The following is a 21,327-nucleotide window of genomic DNA, read 5'->3' as shown; positions in this document are numbered from 1 at the left end:
ATGGAGGGAGGGCGGGCGGGTGGGCGGAAAGCAGGAGAGATGGCTCGGGGGGACCCTCGGGCAGAGCGGAGAGCAGAGGGGTTGCGAGAGGGCAGGAGAGAGACCGCAGCCGGACTCCTTAAGGGAGCGACGCGGGGCCCCGTTCCGCCAGAGGAGCCCGGCTAGCCTGTTGCTGCGCCTTCTAGGAGAAAAGAGGTCCCTCCCGGGGCTCAAACACTCAGGGAGGCCCCCTCCTCCTTTTAGCTGCGGCTGCTGGACAAGCTGCGTTGGGGGAAGATCGTTGTCCTCGGCACGTCTTCCGGGGCTTGCCCTTAGGAAGAGCCAGATGCCCGCGGCTGCTCCTTCCCAGGTACGTTGGGCTCTTGAGACATGATGAAGAGGATGCTGATCATCACCATCATCATCATCGTCCCTGACCGGGACAGCAAACGCTAGCCAGATCTCGGGAAGTGATCAGGGTGGGCCCTGGTCAGGATGGGGACGGCAGCCCTCCAAGGGATGCCAGGGCGAGGATGGCAAAACCATCTCCGAACAGCTCTTGCCTTGAAAACCCCGCAGGGTCGCCATAAGTCAACTGTGACTTGACGGCAAATAATAATACTAATAACAATTGTCTTAAGGATTCAGTGAGATTCACCTCTCTCTCAATAATCATCACAACAATCCTGCAAGGTCGCTCAGTGTTGTTATTCTCATACATGTGTTTGGGGATGGGGAGAGCCCAAATGCAAATCCATTACATTTGCAGATGAGCAGTGATTGGACCGGAAGCCTCCCCCGGCTTCCCAGTACTGGAAAAAAAACCCCAGCTCTGATCCTACCCCATAACTTCCCTCTTTTTGTGGCTCAGGGTACCTGCTGAACATCCGATGGACTCGGAAGCCCAGCCGACCTCCGTCACCCTCTGGTTCAAGAAAGAGGACCTGGCAATGGAGAACCAGTCTTGGGACTTCTTTGGCACGCCGGTGGGCAATGCGAGCGCCAACCAGACTTTCCTGGGCAACATGCCCCGCCTGCCCCTGGAGATGCAGGTGGTCACCATCTTGCTGGTGCTGCTGATCTGTGGGGTGGGCATCGCGGGCAACGTCATGGTCGTGCTGGTGGTCCTTCGCACCAAGCACATGGTGACCCCCACTAACTGCTATCTGGTCAGCCTGGCGGTGGCGGACCTGATTGTGCTGCTGGCGGCGGGGCTGCCCAACATCTCTGAAGTGGTGGCCTCTTGGGTGTACGGCTACGCGGGGTGCCTGTGCATTACCTACCTGCAGTACCTGGGGATCAACATCTCTGCCTGCTCCATCACCGCCTTCACGGTGGAGCGCTACATTGCCATCTGCCACTCCATCAAGGCACAGCTGCTCTGCACCGTGGCCCGGGCCAAGCGCATCATCGCCTGCGTGTGGTTCTTCACCTCCCTCTACTGCCTCATGTGGTTCTTCCTGGTGGACACCTCACAAGTCGTTTTTGCCAACGGCGCGCAAGTCAGCTGCGGCTACCGGGTCTCCAGGAACCTCTACATGCCCATCTACTTCTTGGACTTCACTATCTTCTACGTCATCCCCCTGGGCTTGGCCACCGTCCTCTACGGCCTGATTGCTCGCATCCTCTTCATGAACCCACTGCCCTCCACTCCGCAGCACACCAGCAGGCTGAGCAAACATGGCGGCTCCATCAGCACCTCCAGCTCCATGAAGCTCTCTTGCCGAGGGAACAAGGGTGCTTTGAGCTCCAGGAAACAGGTCCTCTTTGCCACTTTTCTGGGCTGATTCAAAGGAGAGGCGCATGATGAAATGTGGGGTGGGAGCATGGGCATGCTAGGGGTGTATGGGCGTGAACACGGCTTGTCTGGTTTGAAGGATACCTAGAAAGAGCCCAAGGTATTTTTGCCCTTGAGGTTGAAATGCCAAATGCACCTTTGAATCATAGAGTTGGAAGGACCTCCAGGGTCATCTAGTCCAACCCCCTGCACAATGCAGGAAATCCACAGGACAGCTCCCCCCACACCCCCAGTGCCTCCTGTTCCATGCCCAAAAGATGACAAAAAACCTCCAGGATCCCTGGGGGCCAAACTGGCCTGGAGAAAAATTGCTTCCTGACCCCAAAGTGGTGATCACCATTTCCCTGGGTGAGTAAGAAAGGGCCACAAGAACTAAGCACTGAGGCAACCCTGCCTGCCCTGCCTCTCATGAACTGCCTAAGTTCATAGAATCAGCACTGCTGTCAGATGGCCATCTAGCCTCTGTTTGAAAACCTCCAAAGAAGGAGAGCCCACCGCCTCCAAGGAAGCCTGTTCCCCTAAGGAACCACTCTGTCAGGAAGTTCTTCCTAATGTTTAGCTGAAAACTCTTCTGATTTAATTTCAACCCTTTGGTTCTGGTCTGACCTTCTGGGGCAATAGAAAACAATTCTGCACCACCCTCTATATGACAGCCCTTCAAGTACTTGAAGCAGTTGCTCTTTATTGGCGATGCCAGCACCCCCCACTTAACCAGAACAAGCCCCACCACTGGAAAGTCCATTTCAGGCAGCAAATAGATTGTTAATGGTAATTCAACATTCACTGCTTGAGTTGAGCTGACTCACCTTGCCACATGGTCTGGCTGGCCCTGATGGGGGAAGGAAGGAGACTAGCCACTAGGAGGTGGTGGCTTTGCACAGGGGCATGAGAGGACACCGATTAAGAAAGGGATAGAGGCAGCATATAACCTTTGATCCTGTTTTATTGATTATCGTTTTCTCTGGGGACTTCACAGTAAAGCATGTGTGGTCCCACGATGGTCTGGTTCTGAATGAATTTTGAGCACCTAGGTGCAGATAAAATGGGGGAACTTATTTAGGACATGATTGTAAGCTTGGGGAGGGGAAAAACCAATGAAGTCCAAGTATCTGGGAAACACTTGGTTTGAATGGGGAGGCGTAGCAATGCCAGTGTTAGAAGACCTGTTTGGGTAGTATGGGAGAATTGTGGCATCTGGAGTTTGCTTTAAATGTCTGGATTCAGTTGTAAAAAGTGAGAGCAGGAGTTTTAAAAGTGTGTGCCTTTGAACATGTGCAAAGAGAATTTCCCTCACTACTGAGTGACCACCACTGCCACTCCTACACAACTATCAGGCTGGTGAGTGCAACCTTCAGGTAGACCTGAGTCCTTTAGCAATAAAATAATTTCATATAGTATCCCACAACAGCAAGGTAGGATTCTTAGAAATACAATATCATCACAACAACCCTGTAAGGTAGATCATCAGTGTTATCCTTATACTGCAGATTCTAAGAGGTCGGGGATGGGGAAGGAGACTGAAGCTGTCTAAAGCTATGTAGTGAGCTGAAGTTAATTTTTAGCTATGAGCTTCTTGGTTCGCAGCCTTGCCCTTAGCTGTTGCGCTAAGCCACTGAGGTGGAAAACTCTGAGAAGGAAGAAATCAGAAGGACAGCAGAAGGCAGCTCCCACATCCAAACTTTTAAAAAATATTTTAAAAGAGTAAAAATTGTAGAGACTTTTAAAAAAGAAAACGTTTCAGGGAAACAACACGGGATCCATTCTAAAGCCCTTGGAAAAGAGAGAAGGTTCCTTTTAAAGGAGAAGAGGAGGAAACTGACAGGGGCCTTTTAGGGAGAGTCTGCAGTTGTCCAGAGAAGACATGATGTAGACATGGGTGCCACAGGTTTCTTTCCGAGGATCATGTTCTGTGGAGTTTTATGTATTTATTTTACAAAACGTATACCCCACCTTTCTGCCCTCCCAAAAGTAACCAAGACAGCTAATAAATTAAAACACACATAATAAAACCAACCCCCAAACTGAAGTCTATTAAAACTGGAGCTAAAATACATACAAAGGCATTAAAAAAAAACACTGGATGGGAAGTGGGGATCACTGAAGGAATGCTAAATGAAACAAATAAGTCTTCACCCATTGGTGGAAGATCACTACAGGAGAGAGAGATGAGTCTCCCTGGGAGAGAGAGTTCCAGAGTTTTGGTGCCATCACCAACAAGGTCCTTTCCTGATGTGTGCGTGCGTGTGGGTGTGCGTGCGCATGCATGTATGCTAAGTGCCATCAAGTCACTTCTGACTTATGGTGACCCTATGAACTCATGACCTCCAAAACGTCCTATCTTTAATGGCCTTGCTCAGGTCCTGCAAACCTAGGGCCATGGCTTCCTCGATTCAGTCAATCCATCTCATGTTGGGGCTTCCTCTTTTCCTGCTGCTTTCAACTTTTCCTAGTCATTTTTATCTTTTGACGTGACTCTCGTCTTCTCATAATGTGACCAAAGTACGACAGCCTCAGTTTGGGATGCTGTAAGTATCAGAGGTTCTTTGGGTGGAAGTAGGTCTACATTATTCTGGGATTTCTTCTCTTCTCCGCATCCCACCCTACCTTTTCATTTAGCATAACCAAAAACCTGCCGAAAGAGGGAATGTCTCACAAACGTTTCGCTTTACTGAGATGAGACCAGGTTTTTCTGCCACTCGCCATCCAAGGGGGAAAGTGCTTCCTCCAAAAGCTGTAAAGCGTGCAAATGAGCAGAGGCAATTAGGAGAGTGTTAAATTGCACAATGCCAACCGGTGTGGCTGTCTCTCCAAACTGAGAGCAGGTGTAATTAACTCCTCTAATTTAAGATCATTTACCTTAACTCTGAAGGGGAGGGGGAAATTAATTGAGCAGCTCCCAAATGCATCTGAAGGGCTTTTCCACACAATCTGTTTACTTGTTGCTTTTTTGTATCCTTTTCTGAAGACTGCTTCTGTTTCCACATTCACCAAACCAAGGGCATTGCTCTGCTTTTGGGAAGATAAGAATATGAGAAGTGCCTTGCCGAATTTGGGGAAGGCCCATGTAGACGGAGAGTCTGTCCCCTAACTGTGGTTGGTCAGATACATTTGGAAGCTCACAAGGGGCTGAAAGTAGCACAGGTCTATGTCCCCAAGATCCATTTCTCAGAATTAGACTGCCTCTGAACATGGAGGTTTCTTTTGGCTACCATGACTAACAGATGTCTGACAGACCTAGCCTTCATTCATTCATCTTTTTTTTAAAAAAAGCCATCTATCCTAGTAGTTCACACTATCCTGAGGCAGTCAGTTCCACAGCCTGGGTACTATATGAAGCACTTTCTTTTGCGTGCACAGAATTTTTTGCTGGAAGGTCTGTCGTTCGGCAGTTCGAGACCCGGGTGCCGCATGATGGGCTGAGCTCCTGTCTCTGGCCCCAGCTCCTGCCAGCCTAGCAGTTTGAAAGGAAGAAATTTCGACGGGCACTCTTCATGTTTGAAAGCAAATATATAAGAGTAATAACTATGTTTTAAGCATTGTATAACCTCCATTCTTGGGTTTTTAGTTAGATTGTCTTTACTTTTTCTTATAGATTGTAGCTTTTCCCTCCCCAATTTCTGTTGTAGTTTTATAGAAATGCAAATAAAAAATTCCCCCCTCAGGGGGCTTAAAAAAAAAAAGGAAGAAATTGCAAGTAGATAAATAGGTACCACTTCGCTGGAAAGGTAACAGCATTCCATGCACCTCGGCATTTAATTATGCCAGCCACATGACCACAGAAATGTCTTTGGACCGCGGATTCAACTAGCTTTCAGGCACGGGAAACCTTTACCTTTTACTTTTACTTCCCTTGGATATTTGACTATGAGACCAAGAAAGGTACATTTCTCAGTGTGTGTGCTCTCTATCCTCTCTAAAGATCTCTCTAAACTCTCTGTTATCTCTCTGAACTCTCTTTTATCCCCAGGCCAAAGAGTCAAAGTCTTTCCTCATCATTCAGGTGCCCTTTGATCATTTTAGATGTCATTACCTATACATTTCACAAATCTCTGATATTATTCTAGATACCAGGCAATGTTGTCTGACTCCAAAGAGTACATGCCCTTGCTTTTCTGCTGGTTGCTGGATAGAATGTTGTGCGATCTTCTTGGGCACCTATTGGTTGCTTGGTTTGTTTCAATTATGATGTAGTCAGTTGGGACCAATGTAGCTTCCCCAGATCAACTATATCATTTTGCAAAGACCATTGTTTTTAAAAAACCAAACATTTAAATGCTCTCTGCCTTTTGGCTGCATACCTTAATTGTTTCACTGTAATAACGGCTCCTCTTCTTGGAGAGCTTTCACACAGTGGCATCCCAAAGAAAGAGTCTGTTCTGCATTGCAGCATCAGCAATTTCCCACTGTTTTGTTGAGGTTTTTTTTTTTTACAAAATAGTTGAACTGTATGCTCTCCTCCCCTGTGACACAAGCATCTATCTAAATTCTGGGGGGGAATGGGGGAGACAGCAGTAGCTAGGCCCCTCCCTGCCAGCACAAACATCTCTTTTTCTATCTGTTATGCGTGGATGGAATATAGTGGTGTTTTAATTGAAAAGAGGCTTGCGGCAGTATCATTATTTTTTCATTCAGTGGAATGAATCCATCCGTGCCCCTAAGGAATGGCAGTAATTCCCACTTGTATCCAGTAGGGGGAGGTCTTTTCCTGTCTCTTGGCATCTTGGTCCTTTGATGGCAGACTAGGTGAGCTGAACAAATACCAAGTGGATTCTTTGAGAAAGAAGCAAAGGGAAATTGTGGAAAGTACAAGTGTAGAACTCACAAGGACCTGTGGGGAGCATCTAATTTCCCCCTTCCCCGATGATTTACTCGTTCCCTTTTCTGGCAGTCCCTATAGCGTCTCCCCTTTCTATGATTCCTTCTCTCCTTCCCACCCACCAGCCAACCTACTTTTATCTATCCCTGGGCTTTCAGCTTTCTTTCCTTTCCTCCTGCTGGCAGCCTCTGCCTGGGAAACTTCGAGTCAAGTTGTGTGGTGCTGGCTGAGCCAGGTCTAGTTGTCAATGGGGAACCTGGACAGACGAATGCGGGGGTTCCTCACTTTCCCATGTATCCCCTTCCCCGTACTATTTCCTCCTGGTAGCCCCCATACCCTCACCTTTCTCTGCTTCCTTCTCCTCTTCCTACTCACCAACCAACCTACTTGTTATCTATATTTATTATCTATTTACTTTATTTATTTACTTCATTTCTATCCCACCTTTCTCCCCAGTGGGCACCCAGAGCAGTTTACATCATTTTCCTCACACCAACTCCATGAGATATGTTAGGCTGAGACAATGTGAACAGGCCAGAGTTACTGAGAGAGCGTCCACAGCAGAGTGGGGATTCCAGCCTGGGTTTCCCAGATCCCAGTCTGAAACGCTAAACACTACACTACACTGGCTTTCGTGGTGTGGCTACTGTTAAAGCATAGCAAGCAGCCAGGCCTTGGTGAGTTATACAAGTTGCATGGTAGCAAGTTGCCTAGTGGGTGGTGCTGAACGTGGCCCAATTTGTCTTCCCTCAAAAGCCAACCTCCTGGGCCCCTGCCTGTTACTGATAGAAACCAAAGCCCAAAGGCTGGCAATGTTGTTGTGGTTGCCTAGCAATGGCTACTGAGGGCATCTTTTTCTTAAAGCTACAGGTGCTCCTTTTATCATTTTAGGGTGACTTAACCACTGGTGTGTGTGTGTGTGTGTGTGTGTATCCACAGATGAGGTAGTGCTAAGAATGAGATATACTGATGTTTTAAAATCATATATATTCAAAACTATTACAGAAAATTGACATTTGAATTGAGTAATATTCTGGCTTATTTTACTGGTTAATTTAAAAGAGGGTTGGACAACTTTATGGGGTCTGTCGATGGCTATTAGCCATGGTCACCAAATGGGTCTGAAAGTTCAGAGGCAAAATGCCTCTGACTGACAGATGCTGGGGAGCTGCCAGCAGATGAAGCTGTTTATGGGTTTCCCTGTGGAATCTGGCCAGTGTTGGAGACAGGATATTGGACTAGATGGATCATTGATCTGATCCACATGGTTACTCTTATGTAGTACTTATGAAGTACTTTTCTCCCTTTCTCACAATACAAGAACTCGTGGGCACTCCATGAAATTGCTGAGCGGTCGGGTTAGAACAGATAAAAGGAAGTACTTCTTCACCCAAAGAGTGATTAACTCATGGAATTCACTGCCGCAGGAGGTGGTGGCGGCTACCAGAATGGACAGCTTCAAGAGGGAATTAGATAAGCATATGGAGCAGAGGTCCATCAGTGGCTATTAGCCACAAGGTATAGATAGGAACTCTCAGTCTGGGGCAAGGGATGCTCTGTCTTCTTGGTGCTTGGGGGGGGGCAACAGTGGGAGGGCTTCTAGTGTCCTGGCCCCACTGCTGGACCTCCTGATGGCACCTGGTATTTTTGGCCACTGTGTGACAGAGTGTTGGACTAGATGGCCATTGGCCTGATCCAACATTGGCGTCTCTTATGTTCTTATGTACTAAAATAACAAAATTTGGAAGGAGATGTCAGACAGGGCTTTTTCTGTGGTGGCACCTTCAGCTCCCCCTTGAGGCTTGCCTGGCGCCAACTTTAATTTCATTCGTCTATAAGCCAAAACATTTCCTTTTACCTAGTCTCTTTAACAAAGAGATTCTCACATTTTTTTAGTTTTATGGTCTGATTCTGGCCTGTTGAGTATTTTATTACTATTGTTTTAGGCTGCACAATATTTGTTTCATGCTCTTTTTATGCCCTTGGATTCTTTTTTAATGATTGTTTTAAATGGCTTATTGGTTTTGTTTTATTGTGTTAATTGTGAGCCACCTCAAGGAAGTCTCTGGAGAGGAGACATATACAATTTTCTAAATATCCCCTGCCCCATGTATTTCCTTTGAAAGAAATGGATAGAGGGTCACAAATGCAAACACATTTATCTCCTTTTCTTCAAATCAATTTTATTTATTAGATTTCTATTCTGCCCTTTCCTGAAGGCTCAGGGTGGATCACAACAATAAAGCAATGATTGTTATAAAATACATAATATACGAGATAATAAAATCAGACACTGGTCATTCATAAATAATCAGTAAAATATAAAGAAGTAGATACGTTCCAGGAGGGCCAACAGAACAAGACCAGGAGAAGGCTTCCCTGGACAAGACTGACTTGCAAGCCCTGTGGAAGCTCGGAACCTCATCTGGCGAGGCATCCCACCAGGATGGGGCCAAGGTGGAAAAGATCCTTTTCCTGGTGGTAGCCAAACGGACCTCTTGGGGGCCTGGCACCACCAACAAGTTGTGGGATGATGAGCGCAGCGTACATAGGGGATTATAGTGAGAGAGCTGGCCCCTCAGATATGACAGTCCCAGACCATTTAAAGCTGTAAAGCTGAGTACCAGCACCTTGAACTTGATCCGGAAATAGGTAGAAAGTGTAGCTGCCGTAGCACAAAATGGATACGTCTATCCCAGGCTATAGCAGCCAACAAAATGGTAGCTGCGTTTGGAACTACTTGAAGCTCCTGGAGCGGCTTCAAAGGCAGCCCTATGTGGAGCAATGAATTGCAATGAATTCTTTATAGGAATTTATCTTCGGCCAGAAAATTAGCTTAACTACTATCAGCAGAAGGAGACTATATCGACTCTAGGGTATTGGATATCCATTACCCCATCTTGGTAGCAGTCTCTTACACATGCAAGAGGACTGAACTATGAACCACACGAGGGTCACCCCTTATTGGATCAGGGCCAATTTTGTATACAAACATGTTTGAAATTTAAGCTAATTAATAGTTGTGCTTTCAGTCTTTTGAACAGTGACCTGTAAGAAGTTTAATCCAGGATTAATTCACTTCAAGATTTGATTGATTTCAGTAGGCATTAATTTTGGCTTAAGTTAAGGGATCTACAGATTACCTTCCGGCAGGGGTCATTTCGTAGAAAAAGAGCTAGGGGGACTCATTAGCATAACTCATTAGCATATGCCACACCCCCTGACATCAGGGGCCCGGCGGTGGACCTGCAAGGCCAGTGGGAGTGCGAGGAAGCCCCGCCAAGGCCCTCCCTGGCCCCAGGCAGGCAGGGGTGGGAAGAGGCAGGGAGGAAGCAACTTACCCTCCCTCTTCTCCTGCCTCCTCCTGGCTGAATGAGGGCTGGAAGCAGGGCGGGGCTTCGTCATGTGCCCCGCCCCCCTGCACCTCACCCAGGGGTACTGCGTTCCCCCGCGATCCCCCCCGAAATGACCTCTGCCTTCCGGGAGCATTAACTGGAATGTTTGTTGCAGGTTTAAGACTCTGGATTTTTAGTCAGATCTTGGTGGCATCCCTGCTGAGCAGAATGGGTTAATTTCGAGCTGCACTTTTGTAAATCTGCTGTGTAGTCGCTTGAAGTATGTGATCTAATTTCTTGGTCCAGCAATTTATAGATGGTGTAAGAAAGGTCAAAGCACACTCAGATCTTTACCCTTGCAAGGGCTTCCATATTCATTCCTATGAAGAGGAACAGTTCTGTATGCTCAAATAGAGGTTTCTGTGGAACTGCCTCTTAAAGGTAAAGGTTCCCTTGCTTGAAAGCCAGTCGAGTCCGACTCTAAGGTTGCGGTGCCCATCTCCGTTTCAAAGCCGAAGAGCCAGCGCTGTCCGAAGACGTTTCCGTGGTCATGTGGCCGGCATGACTAAGCACAAAGGCGCACGGAACTCTGTTACCTTCCCACCGAAGTGGTACCTATTTATCTACTTGCAATTTCTTGCTTTCGAACTGCTAGGTTCGAAACTGCCTCTTAGAGCTCAACAAAACATTATGTGTGACCCGAATTGGGTTGGAAGTACCCTTACCCAACTTGTATTTGTAACATTGGGGAACTCCTGTGACCTTGTGAGCACTGCACAGAGGGAGGAGGGGCCTTTGCTCCCACTCTGTTTTCTTGAGCCACCCCAGCCCCCTGCAGCTGTTTTGGCTTGAGAAAAGGGAGTCAGAGGGAAGACTGAAGACTTCCTCCTCTGTGCCAATGCTTACAAACAGAAACCAGCCCTGCAGCACTTGGGAACAAGAATTTTACATGTTCTGGGACCCCTGATCCAACTTGAGTCACACATATGTTTACTTGAGCCTTCATGTAGGAGCTTCCTATATTAATCAAAGACGGCATAGGAGCACCATATATGGATTTAAATACTGGGTTAAAATACTGCTACAAAGCTTTAGACAGTCACCCATTTTCAGCCTAATCTACCTCCTATTGCTGTGGTGTGGATAGAATGAGGAACTGAGTACCAATTATGGAGCTCTGAGCTCTTGGGAAGAAGAATGAAATAAAAATGTACTGGGGAGATAAACAAGTAGACATCAAAGCTGGGACTCCGTTTGGGTATATTTTCCAAATAATACATGATTTGTCTGTGTGAATGAGCTAGTTAAAGAAAAATCTTTTACAAATGTCCTCAAACAATAATCTGCACTGACATTTTAAGAACCAAATAATTAATTGTTCAAAAGACAGCCGATTAGTTTCAAAGATTTAGCCATCTGACAGCCTTGTTGTTTTAGGTATTTTGTTATCCCATGAGCAAGATTTATTTGAATCTCTGTAGTCCTGATGACATTTTTATACTGCAAACATAAGCCACTCTTAAGCCTGATTAATTAGCATGGTTCCCTGGAGGGGGAGTCAGGAAATTGTAGTCTTCTGGCAATGGCTGGAACTTCTGCCTCTTACATGATTCCTCCTCTCTCTAGCCAGTTTGGTGTAGTGGTTAAGTGTGTGGACTCTAATCTGGGAGAACCGGGTTTGATTCCCCACTCCTCCACTTGCACCTGGCTGGATGACCTTGGGCAAGCCGTAGTTCTGATAACAGCTGTTCTTGAAAAAATAGCACTTTCTGTCAGAGCTCTCTCAGCCCCACCTACCTCACAGGCAATGCTCCCTCTAAGCTGTGGAGTCTTGTGAGCAGAAATTCTACTTTGCGAGCTACTGGCATTAAAGTTGTGAGCAGGTGATTTGGCTACTGCATAAATCAGTTTGCTCTGGAGCCATCCTTCCTGAGCTAAGACAAAAATCTGTGAGCTGGAGGCTAAAAAACTGTGAGCTAGCTCACACTAACTCAGCTTAGAGGGAACACTGCTCACAGGGTGTCTGTTGTGGGGAGGGGAAGGGAAAGGAGTTTGTAAGCTGCTCTGAGACACCTTTTTGAGGGCACAATTTGAACTTTCTAGGTGTAGCATTGTTTACGTCTTTGTAGCACTTAAGCAGAATTTCAGATTTGTTTTAAAATGGTGAACAGCTGGCCATTTTGTATAATACTAGAACTCAGGGGCACCCAGTAAAGCTGACGGGCAGTAGAATTAAGGTGGATAAAAGGAAGTACTTTTTTACTCATTGGTGATTAAATTATGGAATTCGCTGCCAGGGCACATAGCGACAGCCATATGCATGCTTACAACAGGCATTAGATAGATTCATGGAGGAGACATCCCTCGATGACTAATAGCCATGTTGAGTTAAAGGAACTTCCATATACCTAATCAGCAGACCTCTGAATACCAGTACCAGGAGGCAACATCAGGGAAAGGCCTTGACCTCTATGGCCTGTTGATTGGCCTTCGTGGACAACTGGTTGACTGCTGTGTGGAACAGGATGCTTGACTAGATGGACCACTGGCCTGAACAAGCAAGGTAGGGAAGTACCTTGGATCTGCTTTAAGGGCCACAGAAGCCAATGGCAGTTATCTTTACTACAGATCCACCAGCTCACTCGCTTGTGATCACTGCTTGAGCTTTCTTGAATTTTTTTGCGAGTATTTTGTGTGTGCATGTGTGTGCATGCTTGCAAGCCTGGAAGTCATGGTAACTTCTGGCAACCTCTAGTGGGGCTAGGACGTTTCAGAGAGGTGGCTTGATATTGCCTGCCTCTGCATCCCAGCCCTGGTATTCCTTGGAGGTCTCTCATCCAAATACTTGCCAGGGTAGGCCCTGCTTAGATTCCAAGATCTGTTGAGATCCGGCTTGCCTGGGCTATCCAGGTCAGGGCACTGCCTGAGATTACTTGCAGAGATTGCCATATGTAAGACCGCAAAGCATTTAAAAAAGTTTCATAAGATTACAGAGGTAGGAAAACTGATGCCCAGACCTGACATGCGGCTCAAACCAGTGAATGAAGAGCAGCACCTTGGACAGCATCATGTTCCCCCCATAGAATTAGAACTGAGGAGTAGAGAAGCAGGTGGGTTAGGGTGCCGGTATGGAGGAGAAGCACAGTTTATACAGGAAATATAAACTCAGAGGCAAAATCAATCTCTCTGTGTTGCAAGAACAAGGGGAACTTTCGAGTGGGAGGAATGAGCAAGAGGAGACCTTTTGTATACAGGCCAGACTTCAGTGCCCTGGAGCTGACAGCCAGAGCTGCCTAGTCAAGAAGATTTCACAGAGCAAAGGCCACTAGGAATAAGCCATCCTTCATTGTTCCCTTCCCAGAGAGAGAGACCACGTCTCAAGGCCCAGGGCAACCTGTTGAAAGCTCTGGACTGAGCTTGGCAGGAATAAAAATGTTAGCCCAGGTGGTATGAGAGCTGTTCAGAGTATAAAAAGAGTTGGAGGGTGTGTGTGTGTGTGCTTGTTTGTTTCGTTTTTAGTGCAGAAATTCTTCATGATAAACTTTTCCCAAGCTGCAAAGGCATCCGAATGATGCAGTGAGCAGTCAACAGGCTGACAGGTTTCAAGCAAGGATGGAGCTGCTGTCTCTGAAGAACAGCGGGGGGAAATCCTACAAATGCAGGTTGTCCCATTACAGTATCGCTAATGACCGGGGGGGGGGGGGTTGCAAGCGAGTGGCTGACAGCAGCCAACTATTACCCAGCTGTAGAAGTCTCATAGGATAGAAGTCCTGCCTATTTTGTGAGATGGCCGCCCCACACCTAAAATATATAGATGATTCTAGTTTCCACAGAGCTATGTAAAGATGCAACTAGGTGGGAAAGAGGGGACACAATGAATATTCAGGCTGGATAGGCATGTGACATTTCTAAGAACACATATTTTATGGTTGAAAGAGGAAAAAGCTTTGATTCTTTCTTCAGATTGCCATAGCAGCTGATTTCCGACTGACATGCATGGAATTCCCCTTTTCATTTCCCCTTTTTCTTTTCTAAGAGTGGGGCATTTTTTTATCACTCCTGAGACTTATTTTTTTTATTGCAGTGTATTATATTGTGCATGCACCTTGATTGCTGCTCCTTGCATTTTACTATATTGCTTTCTGTTCCCTTCTTCCTTGAGGGGTGGGAAGTCTTGGATTTACAGGGTTGGGTATTTGGGTGAAGAAAGAAGCACTGGAGGCTTGTGGTGCTGTTGTAATATTTATTGGTTTACTGATATACATGTTGAGCAGAGGAAGCAGGCAGGCAGGCAGCATGGCAATGTTAATCTTCTCAGTACAACATGGGACTCTGCCCCCCCCACACACACACACATACAAGCAAGCAGCAGGGTATCCATGCAGTTTCCCAAGGCGTCTTCTTACCAGCCAGAACAAGTAAAATGGCGGCACGATGGATAGTTTCTGGAGTGCTACTCTTTGCAAGTGCACTGGGACCTGATTTGCATTGGGACTCTAGGATGCAGGGGAAAAGGGAGCTTTCCCCAGCTCTTCCCCGTCCTTTTTTCCCTCTACCTGAAATTTTTCTGGGGAGCTGCTACTTGCCCCACTGGGGAAGCATAATGTATGCAAAATCAGTACACATGGAACCTCCCAACAGGGCAAATAGCAGCTCCCCAGGAACTCTTAAAAGCTGGTACAGAGGAAGTGCATGCCAATGCAACACACCTGCCATTGAAGACACATCACACAAGAACTGCATGTTTAGAAATTAAAACTGGAGTTCAGAGGTCAGTTCTTATAGAAAACAATGGGCCTTTAAAATTTAAACAATGCATACACCACTAAACAGGTGTTTACAGGGGTTTGCTTCCTATTTCTCCATCCTTTCCTGTTCCTGCTATCTTGGGGGGGGGGTGACCAAAAACAATGGTCTTGCAATTCCAGAATCCAACAAAATATACCTGAAATGAAATCCCAAACCACACTCCTGAAAATCTGACATAATGAAAAGTGTGCCCTTCCCAAAATCCTGAAAAGAAATAAATATTAATAAGTTTGAAGTCAAAAGCTGAGTCAAAAGCTAGTCGAATCCAAGCAGTCGGAGCTGCGGCAGCCGCGGGCCGTGCAACCGGAGGAGCCCCGCCGAGAGAAGGAGCCGCGGAATCGGAAGAAGATCTGCCCGGGACACGGAAGGAGAGCGCCAACATCTGAAGCCGCCGAAGAAAGCCAGACATCAGCAATGAATAGGCCCCGCTGCCAGGTGCTGGTAGGAAGCCACCCCCCCCTCATGATTGTGGCCTTAGTTAGGGAACAAATAATTGTGTAAGCCGCTCGGAGACCCCTCGGGGTTCGAGCGGGATACAAGCCAAAAGTATAAATAAATAAAATAAAGAAGAGCCAGCGCTGTCCAAAGACTTCTCCATGGTCATGTGGCCGACATGACTAAACGCTGAGGCGCACGGAACGCTGTTACCTTCCCACTGAAGCGGTACCTATTTATCTACTTGCAATTTCTTGCTTTCAAACTACTAGATCGGCAGAAGTTGGGGCCAGAGACGGGAGCTCATTCCATCACACGGCACCAGGGTCTTGAACTGCCCAACTACAGACCTTTTGGTCTGCAGCTCAGTGTCTTAACCTCTGAGCCTCTGAAGCCTATGTTTGAAGTAAGTAAAGGTAAAGGATTCCCTTGCTTCAGAGCCAGTTGAATCCGACTCTAGGGGCTGGTGCTCATCTCCGTTTCCAAGCCGAAGAGCCAGCGCTGTCCAAAGACATTTCCGTGGTCATGTGGCCAGCATGACTAGATGCCAAGGCACACGGAACGCTGTTCCCTTTCCTTCCTACCTAAGTGGTACCTATTTATCTACTTGCAATTTCTTGCTTTTGAACTGCTAGGTTGGCAGGAGCTGGGACCAGAGACGGGAGCTCACTCTGTCATGCTGCACTCAGGTCTCGAACTGCTGAACTACCGACCTTCCGGTCTGCAGTTCAGCATCTTAACCACTTGAGCCACCGCAGCCCTTCAAGTTTGAAGTACATACCTCCAAATGATACCCAAGTGTTTTAGACTAGGGTATCACTGCGCATTCAGAGGTAAAAAGAAATGAGTGCACACTATTGCTACCCCTCTCCTTTCATCACGACACATTCTTGTTAGGCTTAAATAGATTTAAAGTCAGAAGAACAACACCCCATCAAGCTCCTGGTAGACTGCATTGCTTTACAAAGAACAAAATCAATTTAAACAGCAGTTAAGGAGTAACTAAACCACACGAAGCAGCCTTGGCAACAAGTCAGTTTTTCCCAGATGGGCAGACTTCCTTGAATCCAGTGGGAGGCACATATTATTCTTGCATCCATAAAGGTTCAATTTTTTTAAGATTCAGAAGTACAAACGTTTAGAAAAAGCTCTTTCTCTATTTCTTTGTGAGTCACTGATCTGGGATTTCTGCCTCAGAGGACAGGTGATTTTGCCACATGTCTGTATTAGAAGGGATTGAATGACCTGACAGACACTTCGAACAGAAGATGATTAGAAGGATGCCAGAGAATTGACTCATACAGAGATGTACCAGGCAGCCTCCCGTAGGACTGTGTACTTTAGACTCACGGGAGCCTATAATTTTGAAATGTGTTTGTTGTATAGCATTAATTCTTTAGTGCCTCACATCCTGAGCATTTTTATTGTAGTCGGTGAAGAATCCTGGAGTCGTTCTATTCTCTTTTGCTATGTACTTGGTGCAAATCAGCAGCTGTACTGAAAATAAGTGATTGAGAAGAGTGTGAGGCACACACATCCTGCACATTAAGGCAGCCAAACTTTTAGGCAGGTGTCTTCCCCCTCCCTTGCTTGCCTGTGTGGGTGCTTTGTTCTTACATCCCCAGCTGGAGTAGAGAAGATATTCCCAGTCAGGTGTTTGTGTCTGATATCCTCAGGCAGGGCATCTATAAGGGTTCTGAGAAGACACAGGATAGCCATATGCACTGTCAAGCAAGGTAGGCTGTTGTTGGTGTAAAGTCCCATGTGTGATCTAAGTTTGCAGGATATATGTGGAATCCAGTGCCGCAGGAGGTGGTGGTAGCTACAAGCATGGACGGCTTCAAGAGGGAATTGGATAAACATATGGAGCAGAGGTCCATCAGTGGCTATTAGCTACATGGTATAGATAGGAGCTCTCAGTCTGGGGCAAGTGATGCTCTGTATTCTTGGTGCTTGGGGAGGGGGCAACAGTGGGAGGGCTCCTAGTGTCCTGGCCCCACAGGTAGACCTCCTGATGACACCTGGTATTTTTGGCCACTGTGTGACAGAGTGTTGGACTAGATGGGCCACTGGCCTGATCCAACATTGGCTTCTCTTATGTTCTTATGATATGCAGCCGGAGTGACAGAAAGTTACACCAGTTACACCAGTCATAGGCGGGCTGCAAAAGGTTACAAGAATGGATTAGGTCCCATGGATTCATTCTGCCAGCTTTCAACGTGTACAAGAAGAGTTTCCATGAAGCAAGAGGCTGGACTGGCGAAATACAACTGCTAAAGGAACAGATTGGCTGCCGAGCTTTTTGGCATCACGAGTACACATGAAGCTGCCTTATACTGATTCAGACTCTTGATCTATTAAGGACAGTATTGTCTACTCAGACCAGCAGCACCTCTCCAAAGTTTTGCACATCACCTACAACGGATCCTTTTAGCTGGACATGATGGGGATTGAACCTGGGGCCTGCTGCATACAAACCAGATGCCCTACCACTGAGCCACAGCCCTGCCCATGGGAATGATGCCTTATCATAGCTGCATGGGTGGGCCAGACGTGGTGGTGGACAGTTATCACTGTCTCCCCATTGGTGTCAAAGAGTGTATCTTTGCCTAAGACAACTGTCTTTCTGTCTTCATTTTATGCTGCTGGTGAAGGCGGGACAGGCAGTCTGGCGCATCTGCAACTCCTTGTAGCTTTGGAGTTTTTTTCTGCCCAGAGTACACATTGAAACCCTTCTTGGTCACAGAGTTAAAAAGGAGACCATTCTCCTCTATAAAAAAAGAGGACAGATTGTCACTCTGGATGGCCACAAACCAACCATTCTGCTACAGGTTACAGCTCTCCACAGACCTCTGTTTATCATGCTGGAGAAATGACCAGCATTCTTGCACAAATGAGATGTCATGAGATTAAAGGGGGTAATTGAAACCATCGTTAAAATGCTCAGCCTTTTTCAAGGCAGTCAGGAACCCTCCAGAGTCCCATATTCTTCTAACCCTTCGCAACTGCAATTTGCATTCGACTCTAAAAATGAGGAGTTCTACAAAATAATGAAACTGGGATCAATATCCCATCCGGAAATTCTGGCAGGGTGCATCGCAGCTGTTTTAACAGCACACTGCAAAGCTCTTCAAGGGTTCGTGGGAGGGGGGTTAAAAAAAAAGGAACGTTTATGTCCATCCATCAATGCATTGGTACCCAAATTTAATTATCTATGAAAGAACAAAAATGCAGCTGTGGTCATGAGGTTATCTGCTCTAATGAAAGAGGGCCATTAAAAACCACGATGCTTCAAGTTCTGTCTTTCCGTCTCTCATCCTAAAGTGGGAGGCTGCAAATGATTCTCATAACAGTCATTAACGACAATGTTAGAACTCCGGATGTCAAGACTTTGGAGATAGTTTGAGTGATCAAAGCTTGATTATATATCACTTCTTTGTTAACCAGACACTTTTGGGAAGCCGCATCTGTCTGGAATCAACAAGATTAAAAGGGGAAATGGATCGATGTGAATGACAAGACATTGGGCTTGAAGAAAATATTTCCCTAGATGGTGTACACTGTACAGTATCCCTCAATCTTTTCATTCTGGTATAAGGTATCAAGCTTCCAAGTGTGAACTAATAAGGGCTTGGGGACTTAAATGTGCCAACACAGAAGGGAAGTATAAGCAGATCGACTCAGAAGTGAGTCCCATTGTATTCAATTAGTCTTACTCCCAAGAAAGCGTTCTCAGGATTGCAGCTATAATGAGGAACCCATGGGAGTATCCTAAATAGAGTCTTGCCCTTCTAAACCCACTGAAGTGGACATTTGTACAGAAGAGGAAGAGGAAGAAGAAGAAGAAGAGTTGGATTAATACCCCGCCCTTCACTCAGAGTCTCAGAGCAGTTTACAATCTCCTTTCCCTTCCTCTCCCCACAACAGACATCTTGTGAGGTAGGTGGGGCTGAGAGAGCTTTTTCCAGAACTGTCCTTGAGAGAACAGCTCTGACAGGACTATGGCTTGCCTAAGGTCATCCAGCAGCTGCAAGTGGAGGAGTGGGGAATCAACCCCAGCTCTCCAGATTAGAGTCCGCTGCTCTTAACCATGACACCACACTGGCTCTCTGCAGATCTGTAGGAACTTTCCTCATTATTTTGTAGGAAGCTTTAGGAACTTTCCTCATTATTTTCCTTCCATCATTAATTTGCATTTGTTGATCATTTGTTACTTAGAGACCAGATGTTCTTCCCAAAGGGACAGCTTTAGTTGTGGGGGGAAAAGATTAATGTAAGCTGGTACAACAAAGAGGCTAAGAGACAGAGGCACAAACCAGGAGGCTTGTGACTCCTCCATCTACCAGAAATTCACTAAGTGACTTTACAGAAGCCATAGTCTCTTGGCTTCAGTCCTTCCATCTCTACTATGGACATGTTAATAATGGTCTACTTTACAGGTCTGTTGTAGAATTATACAAAAATGTTTTTAAAGGGAACACTTGAAAGTGTTATTCATTTGGAACAGAAACCTTTAATCGCTTTTGGTTGGTGAGAGATTTACCTTGACCAACCACTTTCAATGCACTTTGCAATTGGATTTTACTGTGTGAAATGGCAAAATCCACTTGCAAAGAGTTATTGAAGTGGATTGAAACTGTGCTATTGAGCATGGGTGAAAGCAATGATGCCCTTGAAGAAAACATGGAAACTGCAGCTGGTTCAGAAAGCACCAGCCCAATTATTGTCAGGAGCGAGCTGATGAGAACATATTTTGCTTGTCATACTGCTGCCACGTTGACTCCCATTTTGTTTCCAATTCAAGGAGCTGGTTGTTGTGTATGAAATAGAATGTATAATTGTATTGAGCTTGAGTCTGACCAAGGTATTGTAAACCGACCTATCAGAACAAGGGAAGTTCTGGAGGGAAGCAAAGTGATTGGTCTTTATGTACTGCATTTGATTGGATCTTATCGGACATGTGGGCGTGGCTTGCCAAGCCCGGACTGTTTAAAAAGGAGCCTGTTGCTCTATTGTTTGTCTTGTCCTGGTTCTTCTGACTTCGTGTTCATTAAAGCTGTTATCACTGTTCACCTGCTGCCTCGAGACTCGTATTTAACACTGGTTATGACCTTTAAACTGTTTAATGGCCTGGAACTAGGGTTCCCAAGTACTTATCGCGATCCAGCGGGGGAAACATGCTCCCCGGCTGGACCATTCTTCCCTGTAATGCACCATGCCGTCCCCAGGAAGTGATGCTGGGCAACGCTCTGGCAATGGGGCTGAAAACTCGATGGTACCAGAGCGTCTCCCGGCGTCACTTCCTGGCGACAGCATGGTGCAGCACGTCTGTTGTCCCCATGGGAATGATCCTGCGAAGACAATTGTGTCCCCCGCCAAATCACGGTAAGTACTTGGGAAGCCTGCCTGGAACCCACATATCTAAAAAAACATCTCCTTCCATATATCCCTCGGCACCAACTGCAGTCCTCAGCCTGCTGCTTATTGGCAGTTCCCACACTTAAAGTAGCCTGCCTGGCATGACCCTGTAAACATTTAAATGAATTTTAAAAATTCATAACAGAAACATTTAAATAAATGGCTTTGAGGATTATTGGCATAAAGATTCTCCCCCCCAAGAACCCTTTTTGATTCTGCAATGTTATTATATTGGAGAATTTAAAAAGAACATGTCTAAGGGCCTTTCATTCCAACCAAGGACATAAAGATTCTCCCCCCCCCCCCAAGAACCCTTTTTGATTCTGCTATGTTATTATATTGGAGAATCTAAAAAGAAAATGTCTAAGGGCCTTTCATTCCAACCAAGGCATCTCTATTATCCTTTTGGCGATATGCTAATATATATAACTTCAGTCAGTCAGGGAATTGGTTAAAAAGCTGGTGATGAATTATTTAGCCAGTTTATAGTGCTAAGAATTGCCATTGGTCAGGAAGTTAAGGCAGAGTCAGAGAATCAGAGAACTTATTTTGCGCTTGAGCTGTAAGTCACTAAGAAGCCAGGCTGGAGTCAGAAACTCTGAAGCAGCGGTGGCCAAACTGTGGCTCTGGAGCCACATGTGGCTCTTTCACACATATTGTGCGGCTCCTGGCAGAGCAGCCGGGGAAGCGAAGGGGAGGCATGCCTTCCCTTCCACAGCCAGTGTTCCCCTCCCTGG

General features: G+C 46.3%; 1 pseudogene; it reads left to right on the top strand.

Annotated features, from left to right (window-relative positions):
* Window positions 1–929: 929 nt before the first annotated feature.
* Window positions 930–3,274, top strand: LOC107122059 (annotated as a pseudogene).
* The last annotated feature ends 18,053 nt before the right edge of the window (window positions 3,275–21,327 follow it).

This window comes from Gekko japonicus, unplaced genomic scaffold (assembly GCF_001447785.1).
Source record: "Gekko japonicus isolate JY-2015 unplaced genomic scaffold, Gekko_japonicus_V1.1 scaffold3109, whole genome shotgun sequence".
Classification (NCBI taxonomy): Eukaryota; Metazoa; Chordata; class Lepidosauria; order Squamata; family Gekkonidae; genus Gekko; species Gekko japonicus.
The sequence above is the reverse complement of the archived record's forward strand: the minus strand, read 5'-3'. Positions and strand labels throughout refer to the sequence as shown.